The sequence below is a fragment of the Oryzias melastigma genome, linkage group LG3 (genome assembly GCF_002922805.2).
Source record: "Oryzias melastigma strain HK-1 linkage group LG3, ASM292280v2, whole genome shotgun sequence".
In the NCBI taxonomy this organism is placed as follows: domain Eukaryota; kingdom Metazoa; phylum Chordata; class Actinopteri; order Beloniformes; family Adrianichthyidae; genus Oryzias; species Oryzias melastigma.
In genome coordinates, this window is record NC_050514.1 from 27,448,543 (window position 1) to 27,464,631 (window position 16,089).

Here is a 16,089-nt window from a genome sequence, read left to right on the forward strand (position 1 = left end):
GGAAAAGGAAGACGTTTATGTACCTTTTTTTCTGCAAGTGGATCAATTAGAATACAGCAGAGCAAGAAGACTTTGCCCCGCCCAATTTAGTTGCTCAATCAAAATGGAGAACTTTGTCAAACTTCACGTTTAATCTGCTCCTTATTCAATGAACAAATATTCAGAAATGCAGTTTTAGGCTTAAATTCTCTTGTATGTTTCCATCAAGACAATTAAATGTTCCCAGAACAAGTTAAAAACTAAAAAAACACAATTTTCATTGGAATTTTATGTTGTACTTTTACGCATTTTGACAAACTAGTCTTATCACTAGCCTCTCTGGTTGTATGAGATTCAGATTTCAGCAAATTGAGTTGGGCATCAAAGCAGAAGGAGATGCACAAAGTGTGTAAATGTTTAGAATATTAAATAACATCCCCTTTAGGTTTCTATTAACTTCCAGGTGTCAACAACTGTTTTCTGACACTTTTGTGATCAAGTTGCTCAAGAAAAGCCTTTTTAACCCTAGAGCACTATCGCCGGTGATTTTCACCCGAGCAAAAGTATTTAAATGAATTCCAACATATTGCTTTTTCTGAATGTCATTGGTCCCAAAAACGACTGGACCAAAGACCAAATCTCCAGTATTATTATTTTTCAGGATTTTTTTTGTTCCTAATTCCTAATTTTTGTTTTCTTTATTTTATTTTCTATTTTCTTACACAAACCACAGTTGAAAATAAATGAAAGCTACTCTAATTCATCACATGTTGTCATGTTTTGATATATTTTTAGGAGAAATACTTTTTATTGGGTTTATTATACAGGGTAGAAATTGCCCAAGAAAAGTGATGGTGTAACTTTTTATAGCGAGTGTTCTAGGGTTAAATAGAGAATATGAGAAAGGTTCTTTTAGTAAGATGACTGTTTTAATATTTCAGCTTTGTAACAATGTATGAAGAAGCTTATGGGGTTAAAAAGTTCCTTGTGATTTTACATATAATATTTTGCTTCTGATATTATTCTAATGTGACAGACTGGTGCCAAACACCTTTTGCTGCTCATTATTTACTAAAAGGCCATTAGGAGCTCTTAGTTTAGGTCTGTTTTCATTGAATATTTGGAGTGCGTGCCTCTCATGTCATTTCCTCTCTGACTGTTTGCCACTCACAGCCTGTGTAATAAAGCCCTGTGTCCTACAGGGCGAGCAGCCATGCTACAGCGCTGCTGTTTAATACCCACAGCCAGACTCAACGCCTCGTTGACAGGGACACGGTTCACTGGCTTTAGAATTACCCGGTAGTGTAAACTTCCACCTTCCTATGTGGAGGAGAGGGAATCTGCTCACTGCTTTCAAATGTGTTTGTCAAAGTCGGCTCAATTTGACCACTTTGAATTGGATTATCGTGCAATATTTGAGCTGCAAATATCACTGTTTGAATTTGCACAAATAATATCTAATATGCATCCAGGATGTTGTTATTAGAGAGCAAATTGTGGAAAAAAAGTCTGTTTCTGTTTGCCTGGCCTTCATTAAGCAAAGACTGGATGGGAACACATGAATTTCATAGCTGCATGATTTTATTGCAGAGGCCTCCAGCTGAAAGAGACTTTTCACACAAAGGTGAAAGTAGAGGGCTTAAGTAGGTCTGGGTTGTGTGTCACAGCTGGAAACAAGGGGTTAGGATTTTTACTTCTTTGTGAGGCTGACAATGTGCATTGTGAGCGCTCACTCTGAGGAGGGAGAGGTCAAAGAATATGGGAGGAGTTTAGTAGGTTGGTTAAGGAGCTTTGAAGTAAAAGCAAACAATTCCAGCAACATTGAGAGGAGGCACTTTAAATAATCAAATTACTCTTTAACTTCCCTGGAAATATGATTTCTAATTATTAAAAAAAAAAAAAATCAAATTTTGATTGGACATGTTATTGGAAGTTAACAGAAAACCAAGTATTTAAAAATGTATTCTCGCATCCTGTTAGGATTTTTCTCTTGAATCTGTCATTTCTTGATTTTGATCTTTTTAAAATTCTGTTCCCTCGTCAGTCACACCAGGTTTGGGTTACCTGTCATCCACAGCTGTTTTCATTTCACTTAATTGTCCTCAGTCTATTTAAGTGTTGGATTTTTCCACAGTTAGTTCATTTGCTTTGTTACTTTAGTTGTCTATGGAGGTTGTCTTGTTTAAATGATTTTTCTTCAAACTTTTAAATTCCAATAAAAAATGTGTTTTTGCATTATTAACATATTTTTGTAGCATTTCTCTCATGATAGAGGATCTATATAAAATAATTTACGATTAAGAGTATTTCTGAGGATTTCTTAATTCAAATTGTGATAGATCAGATGTAGTTGAAAAGTTTGTGTTTAAAAAAGCTTGGGTTTGCCATAGGGGGGCCAAAATCTCCATTCTCTGCTACAATTCTGAAGCATCCACTTGAAGGCAAATAGATCCATTAAGGTCTTCATTTTCCTCATCTGGATCAAAACGGTACAGCTCGGTATCTCACATATTGCTTGAGATTTTGTTGGCTAAGCTAATGCTAGCTTGGGGTTTTGGGGTACTACAAGTACCAACTGAATTTCTAATAAGCTCCTGCTGCTCTGCAGAAAATATGTTTTGAAAAATGACACAGACTTTTTAATTTTGGCTAAAAAATGGCATAAAAGAAACTAGTAGGAATGATTTTACAAGATAAAAACATATAGATGGAGTGGAACTATAAGTGTCTGCCACTCAGTCTCCTGAATGAATGTCATGGGCTATGTACAACTTTCTTTACTGCTCACTGAGTGTACTATAGTGCATTCACAGTTTGTAGTGCTGTCCAAATCTACAAAAAAAAAAAGCGCTCAAGAAAATTCCCCAAGTGTCTTTGCAAAAAACCAGTGTGCAACGATGCTCACTATATTGGCAAATATAAACCATAATGCACTGCGTTTGAACAACTTTTGCACAAAAACACAATTTTTAATGAACCATTAACTTTTTTATCATCATAAATAGATGTCAAAATGTTTGAATTTATTCGAAATTTTTTTTTTTTTTTACTTTGTGAAATCTGTGACGTCATCCCTGTTTGGGAAAACGAAAAAAAAAAAGTTGTGAGCATGTCGTCCAAATTCCTATTAAAGTCCAGATTACAGATAGTCCCGTACTATAGTTTTATAGTTGGGGATCACCATGGGAATTCGGACAAATCCTAGAATTCCAAAATTGAGTACCCTAGAAATTTCCCAGAAGTCTTTACAAAGAAAAAGTGAATATAGACCACAATGCATTGCGTTTGAAGAATTTTGAGGAAAAAAAGAGTTTAAATATATTTTTTAATAAACCATTAACTTTTCCATCATCAGAAATAGAAGTCATACAATATTTGTGGTGATTAGATCTTGACTTTGGGAAATTGGTGATGTCATATCTGTAATTAAAAAAAAAACAGAAAAGTAGAGAGCACCTTGTCCGAATTGCTTTTGAAATAATATTTTAGTAGTTACGGATAAAAATGGAGAAACTGGAAATAGCCATAGTTTGTAGTTTCTCTATGAGTGTATGGAACTGTTTCTGCTATGGGTGCAAACTTGTGAGTTTTTGCACAGATGTTTGTCCAGGTTTCCCTTTTCTGCACAAAAGTTAACCAAAGTTTAGGAATATTGAGCCCTAATCCATGGGGCCCGGGACGCCAACGTGTGCTGGTGTGACGCTCAACAAATGACTGAGTGTTCCTGAGCAAAATCTGTTGAGTGAGGCCTCTGTGTCCTCTCTACATATGTTGATATACGGAGAAATAAAAAGCTCTACTTCCTCTGAGTAACTGCGCTTTATAATAAGAATAAATATGACTGAACGGTTGTCACTGTGCCATCACAATCAGCATATGATTCAGAAAACTCATTGAAACACCATAAATATGTACATTTTATCCACCTTTTTAATTAGGTGATTGTATCTTTAATAGCCAATTTACAGAAGGCTCTTTTTATTATTAATAATAGTAGTAATTATTCCCTTTTGTGTTGTTTGTAAATTGTTCATACTGAATTAAAACATTTTTACCTTGATGACTCAGATACAGACTGACAGTCTAAGCGGTTAACATGCACATGCACATGCACGCACACGCACCAGTGTTTTCCTTCAGCCACAGTTTATGAGATATCCTTTTCCTCCCCCATGTGAAACCATCTGTGGACCTTTGTTATGTTATTTGTTTGATTCAGGCTTGGGATTCATGGCAAGGTTGCACACTGGGGGAGTTATGATGTTTTTGGTCTCCTGATACTGTATGTCCTGAACAATGTGTACTCCAAAAATAAATATTAATCCATGCGTAGACTTTGTTCCCAGCCAGCAGCTGTGCGTACATGTGTGTGTTCTCGTGCACAGTACGTTTCTGTTTCTGGATCGGGCCCAGCTCTCGCCCCATTATCTCCCTGTGTCTTTGTATGTGCTGATTTATTTCAACAGTGCTCTTTTGGCCAAGCACTGGGTGCCTCCTCTTTGTCAGCTCCTGTGTGAACGCAGAAGCCTTTGACCACCTTTGACAGTGTGAATATTTTAGCTCCTTCAATATGCAGCCTGAACTTTTATGTAAAGATGAGGGTGGCATTGGGGGGGGCTTTCGAGTAAATGGTGCTGGTTTTAACACTGACGGCACCAAGCAGCTGAAATATTTTTTTTCAATATTTAAATGGATTTATCCTGTTTGACAAGCAGATCTACTCTCTTTTTTGAATAATTAATCTCAAATTAAGCCGTAATTTAAATGTGAACCCAGGTATTCTTTGTGAATTTTGTTTACTAAAAACTTTGTCATCAGGTCCAGGAATTTCAAATGAAAACAATTCAAAAGGAAAACTTACAAGAGACTATAGACTGCAAAGCAAATGAAATAAAAATCAATAGAATAAGAAGAAAACTATTATAAGGAATAACACATCAATTCAAAGGCAATAGCTTTTTTTTCTCCCTTTCTTATCCAACTTATGGCAAAAATGTATTCTTTGACTCAAAACATCTAAGGATGCAGCCACAAGGCCATCTTTATTAATGGTATTGTTTTCTTATTTGATCAAAGTTTTCCACAAAACAAATAAATACGAGAAGAACATATGTCAGCTCAGTGGCCGCCGCAAGACTGGAAGGTCATGAGTTCAAATCCAGGTCGAATCACACCAAAGACTAAAAATTCCACATACCTAGTTGTGTGACAACTAATTACTTCAACTTTATAACGAAGCCTCAACAGTCTATTTCATAATGTCAAAATAACTTTAAAAAAAATGTGCCAAATGTTGCAGTTCTTCAAGTGGCCACTAGAGGCTTGCAACAATTGGGAGTTAATTTCCCTTTGGCTTCCATGTATAAGTCTCACTCTAACTATATTTTTTTCTTTTTTTAAAGTATCCCCAGTGGTCTTTTATTTATTATTATACAGTTTTTAGCAAAAAGCCATATTCCAGCTCGGACAACAAGGAAAACAAAGACGTAAATGAGGAGCTAGAGCATATTTGGCCCACCCATGTCAGTTGCTGCATCACAAACATGAGCTTTTTTAAACAATGTAATTTTATCTCCCCCAGCTCCTTTAGAAAAAAACAGTTTTAATTGTAAATTATTCTATAAATGTCCTCCATGAGAAAAATGCAACACGATCATCTTAAAAATATAATTATCTTTGGAGTGGGTCTTTAAGAAGTTCAACTTTTCACCAAAAAACTTATTGTGAAATTTTTTTAAATTTTGACTAAAGTCCGTTAACATACCAGCTCCCATTTGTACAAATCCATGAACAAACATTACACATAAATAAGCAGTAATTCAATGAAAAAGGTCCTTCTTTTTGCCACATTCTTCAGTTTGCCTTTTTCACTCATCAAACCACTAAGCTCACAGCTGCTTTAGTGTCACAACAGTCTTGACCTCCATTCACTTTCCATACTTAGACAAAACAGCAGCGTCCTGCAATTAAAAAAAGCGTTTTGCATTAATAAAATTAAACCCTACAACATTTTCTAAGTAATTCTCTTTTTTTTTTTTTATTTACCTCTGCTCTTATTTTTATATTAGAAAACTTTCTCTCAGCCTTCTGCCTCCCACATGCACAGAACACGGCCCCCATCTGCACAAAGTCAAAGTTCAGCCATTGGCTCTTTGATTTCCAGAAGGCAGCAGCTGGAGTTCTGCTCCAGCCTGTTGCTGGATCCAGCAGCAGCTCTCAGCTCCTTGGATTCCACTCGGACATGTTTACTCAGCCTTGCTGTCATATGTTTCTCGACCTGAGGTGGCTGCCTTTGTTTCTGCTCGGTGGTTCAATATGTGGACAGTCATGGTGGATTTATTAATGAAGCTGTGTTTGACTTTGACTTGTTTTGGATGAAAATGTTCAAACGTTTTTGCCAACAGGAAGTGATGTCAGATGTTTGGTCCCCACCGAACAGATTTCTCCAGACGAGATGGACCTGTGAAGGAGAAGTAGCAGATTTGTATGTGGAGCAGAGGGGGGAGTGACTGTGTCATGGCAGGGTTAGGCCAGTGGAGCGGAGAGGCCCTCATGTCCCTGCTGATCACAACAGGGGATTAATTATGTCAGCATAATAAGTACAAATGGTGATCTGAACGTGGAATTAGCCCCCTGAGCAGAGGCTTCAGCGGTGCGCAATAGAGAGGAAGAGTGGGTGGTAATGGAGGGGGGGATTGTCCCAATTTGTCCCAGTCTGTCTGTCTTTGTAGGCACAGGGGTGGAACCTCGGGTGGGGTTGGTTGTAGTCTGTCAGGCTGGCAGGTTGACTGGCTGGCAAACCCTGCACTGAAGAGGGTGGTGGGGGGCCTGGTCAGTCATCTATGTTATGATTTGCATGGATGTCAGTCTCAGTGGCAGACGGACAAGTTTCTAGCTGAGCTGAAAATTTCCCCTTTGTTCAAAGTCCCTTTTAGTTTGCATGATTTTTTTTTTTATACATTCTGAAAACTAATAAGTTCAAAAAGCTACCAATCATTAATCCTGACATATCTCAATCAATTAAACAAACCTCTCCAGTAAACAAGGCAGCAGGTCTTTCCTGTCGTCTTGCATTCTTACGGATGAGGAGTCAAAGTTTTGGTTACAGCTGTTTGAGATCCAGGTCGACCTGCCCCAGAACTGAGCCCGGAGGCAGCATGACCAGTAGTATTCTTCCTAACCCTCCCTGCTGTAATAGCTGTTGTCCCTGCTGGCTCTTTGCCTTCAGCACTTCCCTTTGACCAGCCCTGCCAGCCCAAAAATGCTAACAATGGGCCTGAAGTGGAATATTTAAAGAGCTCGTAGTATTGCTGTGTCTGATTCCTTGTAAGAAGAATGACAAAGAAGAAAACCTGAATGAACACGTTTTAGGAAGAAGGGTGTTAAATTAAAAAAATAGCTGATATCTCCAATATTGTAATTTTAAGATATACAGATGTTGTGGGGTATTAAAAGGTGCATCACTGCAGGTCAACAATTTCTCACTAATTACGAGTAATTTGGGTTCATCAATGAATCTGCAGGAGTTTGAAGTGTTGAATGCAGGAGAAGGAAATTCATGCAGAAAAAAGTGAGATTTAAACAAATAATTTATCTGCCTTTTGAATTAAAAATTCATTATTATCCAACAAACGTGCACAAAAAAGCCCAATAACAAAGAAATTACTCCAACATTTTGAAAAAAAGGGTAACACTTTACATGAGGTGATGCAAAACACTCAATATAATGTTGACAGAGTTTATAAATAAGCTTGTAAACAGTTAATTAATGTGGCCTTTGTAGACACATAGCCTTACTTTAGATGTTAATTCATACTAAGTATGTTAAAAGATACTTATTCTGTTTTGTTCTAATACTAACACCTTATAAATACATTCTTATTATCTGTTAATGTGTTAATAACGTTTGTTAAGGAATCTTATTATAAAGTGTCACCAATAAATGCACCTATAACTTATTTTCTTTGTCTAATCGACCATTAAAGTTTGTTACAAGTGCTGATTTTGTGGTTTTACAAAGAGAAAACAATGACTTCTGTGTAAATTATTTTCTATTCTGTTTTATTTTATCCATTTTTTTTCTCCAAATTCTTGGAGAATGTAAACTGGTATAATTTTTTTAAGCTTACTTGGTTCAATTTAATTTAAACTAGATTTTTTTTATTTTGTAGATTTGCAACTTAGATACTTTAAAGTGTCATATTTGTCGTAACATGAAAACAAAAATTTTAACTTGTACTTTTGTATTGAGAAAAAAAGTTCAAATATCTCCTTTTTTTTATATAAAAAACCTTGGTGAAACTTCTCATAATTGCTGCACATTGCTATGGACGGTGATTATCATTGGTTACCGACAGTATGCTTTGAATAAGTCCATAATGCTCACAGCAGCTGGCCAAGATAATGATTCCTCCTCTGTTGCAGCAAAGCTGCTGATGGTGGAGGTCATATGCAGACTCAGGACTCATAAATCCCATCTCTATGATGAGCACTCTTCGTATGACTGATGGAGCAAAGGCGGCCATTTAAGACGGCCTCTCGTAAACATGGGGCACTCGGCACTGACAGCACTGTCAATTTTCATATTTCACCAGTTATTGGGGTTGGAGTGCTGAGTTATATCCCCAGCTGACTCTTGTTAAGGAGTCGGGTCGTACTGCTGACAAGCATTATAGAGAGGCAGCAAGAAAATTAATCCATCTGGTGGTTTTTAATCAAGACGGAGAAGATGCTCCTACAGTATATAACCGCTATGTTAAACAGAGAAGTAATTATGGTCTTTCGCCTTGTGCTTATTTAAAGAAAAGGGCTTAGAGTATCAAGCGAACACACACACATGTAAACAGGGACAAAACGAGAAAACTAGAGATGAAAAAGTGGGGATTTAACTGACTGCAAATCAGTTTGTCAAGAATTAAAGACTCACTCCAATGAAAATTGTGTTTTCAATATGTTCCTGTGGAATTTTTCTCATGGTGAAGGACACAAGTAAATAAAATTAGGATTAAAATTGTTCATTCAAATCAATGTGAATCAGCAGCAGACAAAAAAAAAAATGCCATTTAAAAAAAAAAAACTCTTACCATTAACGACTTTGGTTTTCTCATCTGAACTAGCATCTGGCTCACAACTGTACGACTGGATAGCTCCAATATTGCTAACAATTTTTGTTGCACCACTTATCTTAGTTTGGGGTTGTGAGGGGCTGTAAGCTACCAAGAGAGTGTAAATAAAAGGTTGATGGGATATCTTAGTCCCGCCCACAACTCGGAAGCAAATTCCCCACATACTCCTACCTCTAATTTTCCCTAAAAACGGCAAAATCATAACTAAAAGACCTCTGGAAACACTTTTACAATAGATCAAAGGATGATTGGAGCAGGACTTTAACCAGTATCACCATTTACACAAATTGTTATTGAGATACTTAACTATACTTCTCAAAATCCGATACACAATTGTGTTTTTACTTCCAAAAAACATCCATTATGATCCGAACCAGAAGTTTCTAAAAGCTAATGTGTTTTTTCAACAGACTAAAGTTTGTGTTCCCACATATAAAACTGCACAATTGTTGCTTATGCAGCAACATAATCAAAAAAGAAAAGCTTAAATAACCTTTTATGTGATCTTGTGTTGTAACTTGGATCTAATTGAGCTGACTGTACAGAGCTATAAAATCATCACTAGAAAGTGCAATGTAATACATTGTCCTTAATATAGTCCTTCCACTTGTGAAAATATGGATAACTAATAGAGACACATCGTCACTCACCAGGAAGGCGAGTCTATAATCTAGATGTCTTGGAGTCTTTATAGCTGGAAGGTTTTGTCCAAGCGGGAGTTGGCCTTTGCATACCTGAACCGTTTTGTATCTAGTATGAGGACAATGAAACCGGGATATGGGAGAGGAAAATATCCTAAAGCACACTAGTTTAAAGCAGAGGTCTGCAGTCTTCAGCAATTAAAGAGCCATTTGGGTTGAGTTTTCACTGACCAACCTGGCAGGAGCTACACAATCTTGGCTCCCCCTTTAGAGAATTAAGACACTGATTTGTATTCATGTTATTGTTCCTGTTATGAGAAATATATTTTTTTAGCATAGAAAAACATCAATTTTTTTTTCAAAATATGAAATAGCTTATAACTTTTGACAAATGTTACTATGACATCCTTTCAAAATAAGACTTCCTGTGTCACATAGGATCATCTCAATGCAGCAAAAAGGATGATGTAATGAGTAAAAACAGTTTATTTTTCAGTTTGTGGCGCATCTGTGCCAGAAATGCATAAATCTAACAAACCAAAATTAAATCTGAGCTAATTAGTATTTTTGAACCTTAAGGGGTACCTAAAATACTTCAATTTGTTCAAAAAATGAAAATCTGTCGTAAAGACCTTGAATATAAATTTTTGCTGTCCTTATTGACCTCAGAATGATTTGAATGAAGTTTGAGAACTTTTTTTCACTTTACTTCTTATTTTTTACTTTAGTGACTATTTAAAATTAAAAATGTTACTTTTTTTTTTTAATTGGAGCGCCGCAATGGCTTAAAGGAAGCGGTCTTACATAGTCGGAATGCAGAATCGACTTCTTTGTCCATTGTTTCCTAAAAATGGCAACAAAGTTGTGAATATTCCCTCTCTGGTTTCCAGTGGATGATATTTCATTTTTAAAGATTGTTACTAAGCTCCAAAATTAGACTATAAGCCAGATGGTGATGGACAAAGTTGTCCTTGTCACCCTCAGCATCATGATAACATTTACATGCACCAAAGAGCAGATGCAGCTCACTTTACTCAAGCCTCAAATGTGCTAATTCATTCTTGAACAAAAGTCCCACGTCAGTTTCGGAGCCCCCTGCCTGGCCAGCCATGACTGATGATGCACACTGACTCATGCTCCCCTCCCCCTGAGGTGAGTAAGGTTTCATGTTACTTACTGGAACACACTCACCAAAAACACAATAAAAGCCACTCACACACACAAATATATACATACAAACCATGAAAGACCTTGTTAATGACGCGCATGCTTCCTTTTCTCTATCTACACCCACATACCTCACCCATCAACACCCTCTGGAGCCCAAAATAATATCTATTGGACCAGGTGTGCTTTAAAAAGACCCAAAAAGGATTGAAGCAACAGATGAACATTCATAGACAAAGTTGTCATCTGGGTGATCACTGAAATGCTTTTGTTTACAGACAAAAGCGGTGATGTCAGCTGGGCTACAATTTAAAGATGAGCAAAAACATGAATCATGGATCCACTTGAAACTATTTCCCCACATCTACAGTCTTTTTTTATGAAAAATTTTGAATTAATAGCTTGAATTTTCTATTTACAATAAATGATTATATCTTTTGGTGTCAGGGTGACGCAATAAAGATCAGGTTATATTTTTTGTGCAGAATCATTTAAACAAGCGTAGGGTATCAAATGCCTCTTGGCAATCCACTTACAAAGACATATATTGTGCCTTCAAAAGAAGAAAGTACCTTAAGACTATTTCCTCTTATTGGCGGTCTTGGCAAGTCTAATATTTGCAGAAATGTTAGGGCTTGACAGCCTGCAATTGAACTTGTCATAACAGAGCCCATCCAAAAGCCAGACAGGAAAGGAGGAGACGGTGGGAGTGATGTCACCTTTGCTAAGAGGAGAAGACGTGGAGGCATGTAAACAGCTGTTCTCCAATTGTCTGCATTTCAGAGGGATGTCCCGCATGTCATGTGTTTGGGATGTTTTCAAAAACACAATGTTAATACGTTTGGCCTTGATAGTGGGTTCACGCTATTTTGAGGGGGAGACACTGAAACTCACATGAACAGAAAATGAGCAACAGAAAAAGTCAACTTTTTCCCCTAAAATCTTAAAAAATATGCTTATTTTTGTTTAATTTTAAGATTAAATTATGAGCAACTTGTAACTCTATCCCTCATGAAGTAACATTTATCTTTATCTATCAGTTCAAGTTTCTGACTTTGGTCCACAAATAAAACAAAGCAGAACTCACTGAAGTAGAATGCGGGGGAACAAAGTGAAAGGAGAGAGCTCTTTGTGATACATTTCTGAATTATTACAGGGATGTAAGTCTGTAACTTTAGCCAAAGACGTGAGTGCTTGTGGAATCTGTGTTCACGGACCTAAAAGTGAAGAGAAAACAAGTTTGACCTTGTGCGCAGAGCGCTGGGGAGGTCAGCCCGTCTGTTTGGTTTTCTGAGCTAGAACCATATGCTTTATTTGATGCTCTAAATGACAATGTAAAGCTATTTTGTGAAACCTCTTCTTTGTTTCGTTGTTGTAACTGTGTTTATGTTAGCTTGTTGCAACTCTTTTGACATAAAGTTTGCGTGTGATAACGTTCTCTGAAGCCAGACTGCTGCCTGACCGGACTTAATCTGACCTCCATATTATACTGCCAACCTTGAGTAAACAGGACAGAGTCTAACTCTGACGCTGTCTGATTCACAAATATGATTCAACACGGAGATGACAGGGGCCCTTTAAATGCCATTTACCAGGCCTTGGCATGGCGATAATTGAAAATGTCAGTAAAAGTGCTTAGGAGAAATTCCAGCAGGATTATCGCCCCAGTAACATGGGCAGACAGAGGGCTTGTCTCTGGAGAGCACAAAAGAACTTGTCTCCATATCATAAAACCTGCACTGTTCCCCTGCGTTTTAATGAAACTGCTGCTTAGCTTATCCTGGGAGGGGAGTTAGAGTAACATCTTGTTTTTTTTTTTTTTTCTTTTGTAGGGGTGGGGGCTAGGGGGAAAGGTTGGTTTATGTTGTAGGATGGGAAGGCTTGAGTAGTTTGTGTTGGATGGGTTGGTGGTGGCGGTGATGAGAGGGGGTATTGTTGGGCAGTTTCCCTCCTCTCTCTTTTTCCAAAGCCAGTGTTGTCGCTGCATCATATAAAAGAAGATATACAAGCAATTCACATGCAAATGTTGGGGGTGATTTAGAAATGAGGGGGAGAAAGGGTAAATGTGCCATTGAAAGCCAGTGAAGGGATGGGGAAGGGAGGAGCGGGTAGATAGGGGGTGGCGGTGTTGGTGAAGGGGGTCGCATTAAGTGTTGGAGAGGGAGGTGTGAGGTGGCGGCGCTGTGAAACAGAGAGACATTTGTGTAATCTGGCTTTATGTATCACCACTTCTGAATAATAACATGAAAAAAGAGACTTACCTCATCTGCCGGGTAGAGCCAAGGCATAAATAAAAGAGCCGAACAATGAAATTACTATTACCCCAGCCTCTGCGCCGAAGCTACATCACTAGTATTCTTTGGAGCCACTGGCAAGAAGATTAATGTTTAGTTAAATATCAGTGTGGGAGCTTGTGAAGAGGGGCGAGGGGAGGAGGAAGAGGGTTGCTTATTGGGCCTTCTAAACTTAGTCAGCCCTGGCTCTTTGTAATTATGGTGTCCAAGGATGAGTCCCACACACTAGCCTCCTGAGGGTTGGTCAAGCGTTGTTATGGTATCAGATGCGTGCATTGGTAGGGAGGATTATAGATAGTGTTTCATGATGTCTGATTGAACATGTGCAGCTTGCTGTGCTCTATTTTCATAATGCATTCCTGGCTAGCAGCCCTAATGTTCAGCAGTGTCATCTAAAAGGACTTAGGCTGGCTCCCCCCTGTCAGGGCGCTCACTTGTTGCTTTGTATTTTTGAATGCTGCCATTGTGGTTTGAATGCAAAAACAATGGAAGCCACCTTTGCTCAAATGTGCTGTATTGGTTGGATTTTATTTAAGAGTGTATGACCAAGTCCTGAACGTGTATTCAGACCACCATCTACCGAACATTTCTGTTGTAAACAACATGACTAAAGATCTCTTTAGTCATTGGCCAGGAATTATGAGGTTGGGTCAAAGCAATGAGAAAAAGAATAACGGAAGTCCCGAGCTTTGTATTCCTTGTCGCGAACGTTCACTTATTCAAACTTTATCTTTCGTTGACCAGTTTTGAACATCAATGTCAGGTACTTTATACCTGTAACTTTGGTACGGCAGAGGCATGCTCAAGGCGATTACTGAGAAGATGTCTGCTATGAAGGCACACTGATAAGTGTTTATGACGTATAGATTGTTGGGAAAACAGTCAGAAGCAATGTGAATCATGTCAAAAGTTGCTTTAATGAGCCTGCATTCATCCGACCACATGATAATGAGTTGTTGTGTCTCATCGTGTACTCTGTTCCATAATGTCCAGCTATGGTGGCTGTTTTGGTTCAGTTGTTTTGCTCCAAGTACGGAGGAAACTCAGAGCAAACCGTAGCTCAGTCCAGTTTGATACCACCTTGAAAGATGGGTCCTAGACCGGTACCTGGTCTTGACCAGGGTCTGCTTGGGTGTATTCAGACTGAAAATTTGCTCTGGATAATTGGGGGAAATGTACTCTGATTCACTTTAAGAAAACCAAATCTGTCCAGTCTGAATACACTTTAAATCCCCTTCTGATCTACTGCGTCACACTGTGCCACGGAGGAGAAGCAACAGAAGTTTACATTTAAATGTAAATAAGGACTTTTTAATGTAGCATGACATTTTCAAAGTTATAAAACCGCTGTTGTTTTGTATGTTCAAGTGCTGGAAGATCCGTGCATCATCGAGCAAAAGTAACATCTGAATCCAGAGACAATATTTTTCCAGAACTTTCCGTATGGAGGGTTAAATTTAGGGTTAGAGGGAGACGGGAGGAATTCAAATTGGTCTTTAGAGTAACAATCCAACTCTTTATGTACGCCAACTCTCGATAACCAAAAACAAGAGAAAAAAGAAATAAATATCAGTTAGAAGTGAATCTAAAGCAGTGTTGTGTTCTACACACTTTACCCATCCATTCATTTTTCTGAACCGACTTTTGAGGTCATGGAGTGACATCTTTATCCATTCTTTTCCAGAAAGCAGCAGTGCTACAGTGTTAAAATCAGCAGAGTTTGGGAATCTTATTTTTTTCTCTTTATTACCAGTAATGACGGATTTCACACACATTTTCTTGCCATTCCTTCCCTAACATGGAGTTCTGTCTATGATCTTTCAGGAGGTTTTACTCAAACCACAAAAAATGTCACCAGAAAAGGGTTTTTTAATTATTCCAACAGCAATGTTAATGGAGTTTTCATTTAGTAGCAGCTCTTAACTGGGATACGTTCAACTTTACTTTTCAATGAGTCATCAACTGTAAGTTTTTTAATGATTTTTCTTAAACAAATCTGAGTCAGCAGAGTAATGACTCTTTTCTTGCAACACACAGACCTCTGTAATTTCAGTTTTAATGGAATTTTCATGTGTGTGTGTACATGTGACCTGACCAGACATCCTACCGCTGTGTTAGTAAAAGGACTCAGAGACCAAAATATTACACACTCTCATAAATCTGTGGCCCCTGTAGCATTTCTGTAAGTGGCTTGTGATCTAAGATGATAGGCATGTCCAGACACGGCTGAGCTGCCTTATGTGCCTCCACTCTTTTTCTCTGAAGCTATGAAACAAACTAAAGGTCAGGGGTGAACCTGGTTGCATGACAACAGACTGACAGGCTGAGTTGCTAAGAGGGCAGGCGACGGGGTGGCACGGACACGGGGTGACAAGGTGATGGCATGAGGTGACAGAAGAGTTACCAGGTGAGGACGGAGGTGAGTGACGGCATCTGATCAACTTGGCCGCATTGTGCTCTCCCCTTGTTTTTCATTGTCTGTCTTTTTTACTGTCATCCTCTCCCCATCCTGTCCGTTTTCATGCCTTTGTCACAGTAGCAGTCACACCTTTGCACTCTTTCTATTTGACTTTCACAGCAAAATGTGTGTGGACTTTTATGTGAGTGTGTGAGCAAGGGTGCAAAAATAAATTCCATTCTTACAAATCATAAGTCTAACAAATCCCATTAAAGCTCTGTTTGTTTTTGCCCAGAGTCTTCTTATTTTTTCCAGATCCATATGGATGTGCTTCATTGTGTGTGTGTGATTGTGTTTAAGTTTCTCTGCCATTAACATCCTTCCTGTTTGCTCTGAGTCACGACCATGACGTGCTGTAACAGCCAAGGGGGAGGCATCCATACTCCTGCTGGCAGTAGAAGAGAACCATGGGGAGGAAATGAGAG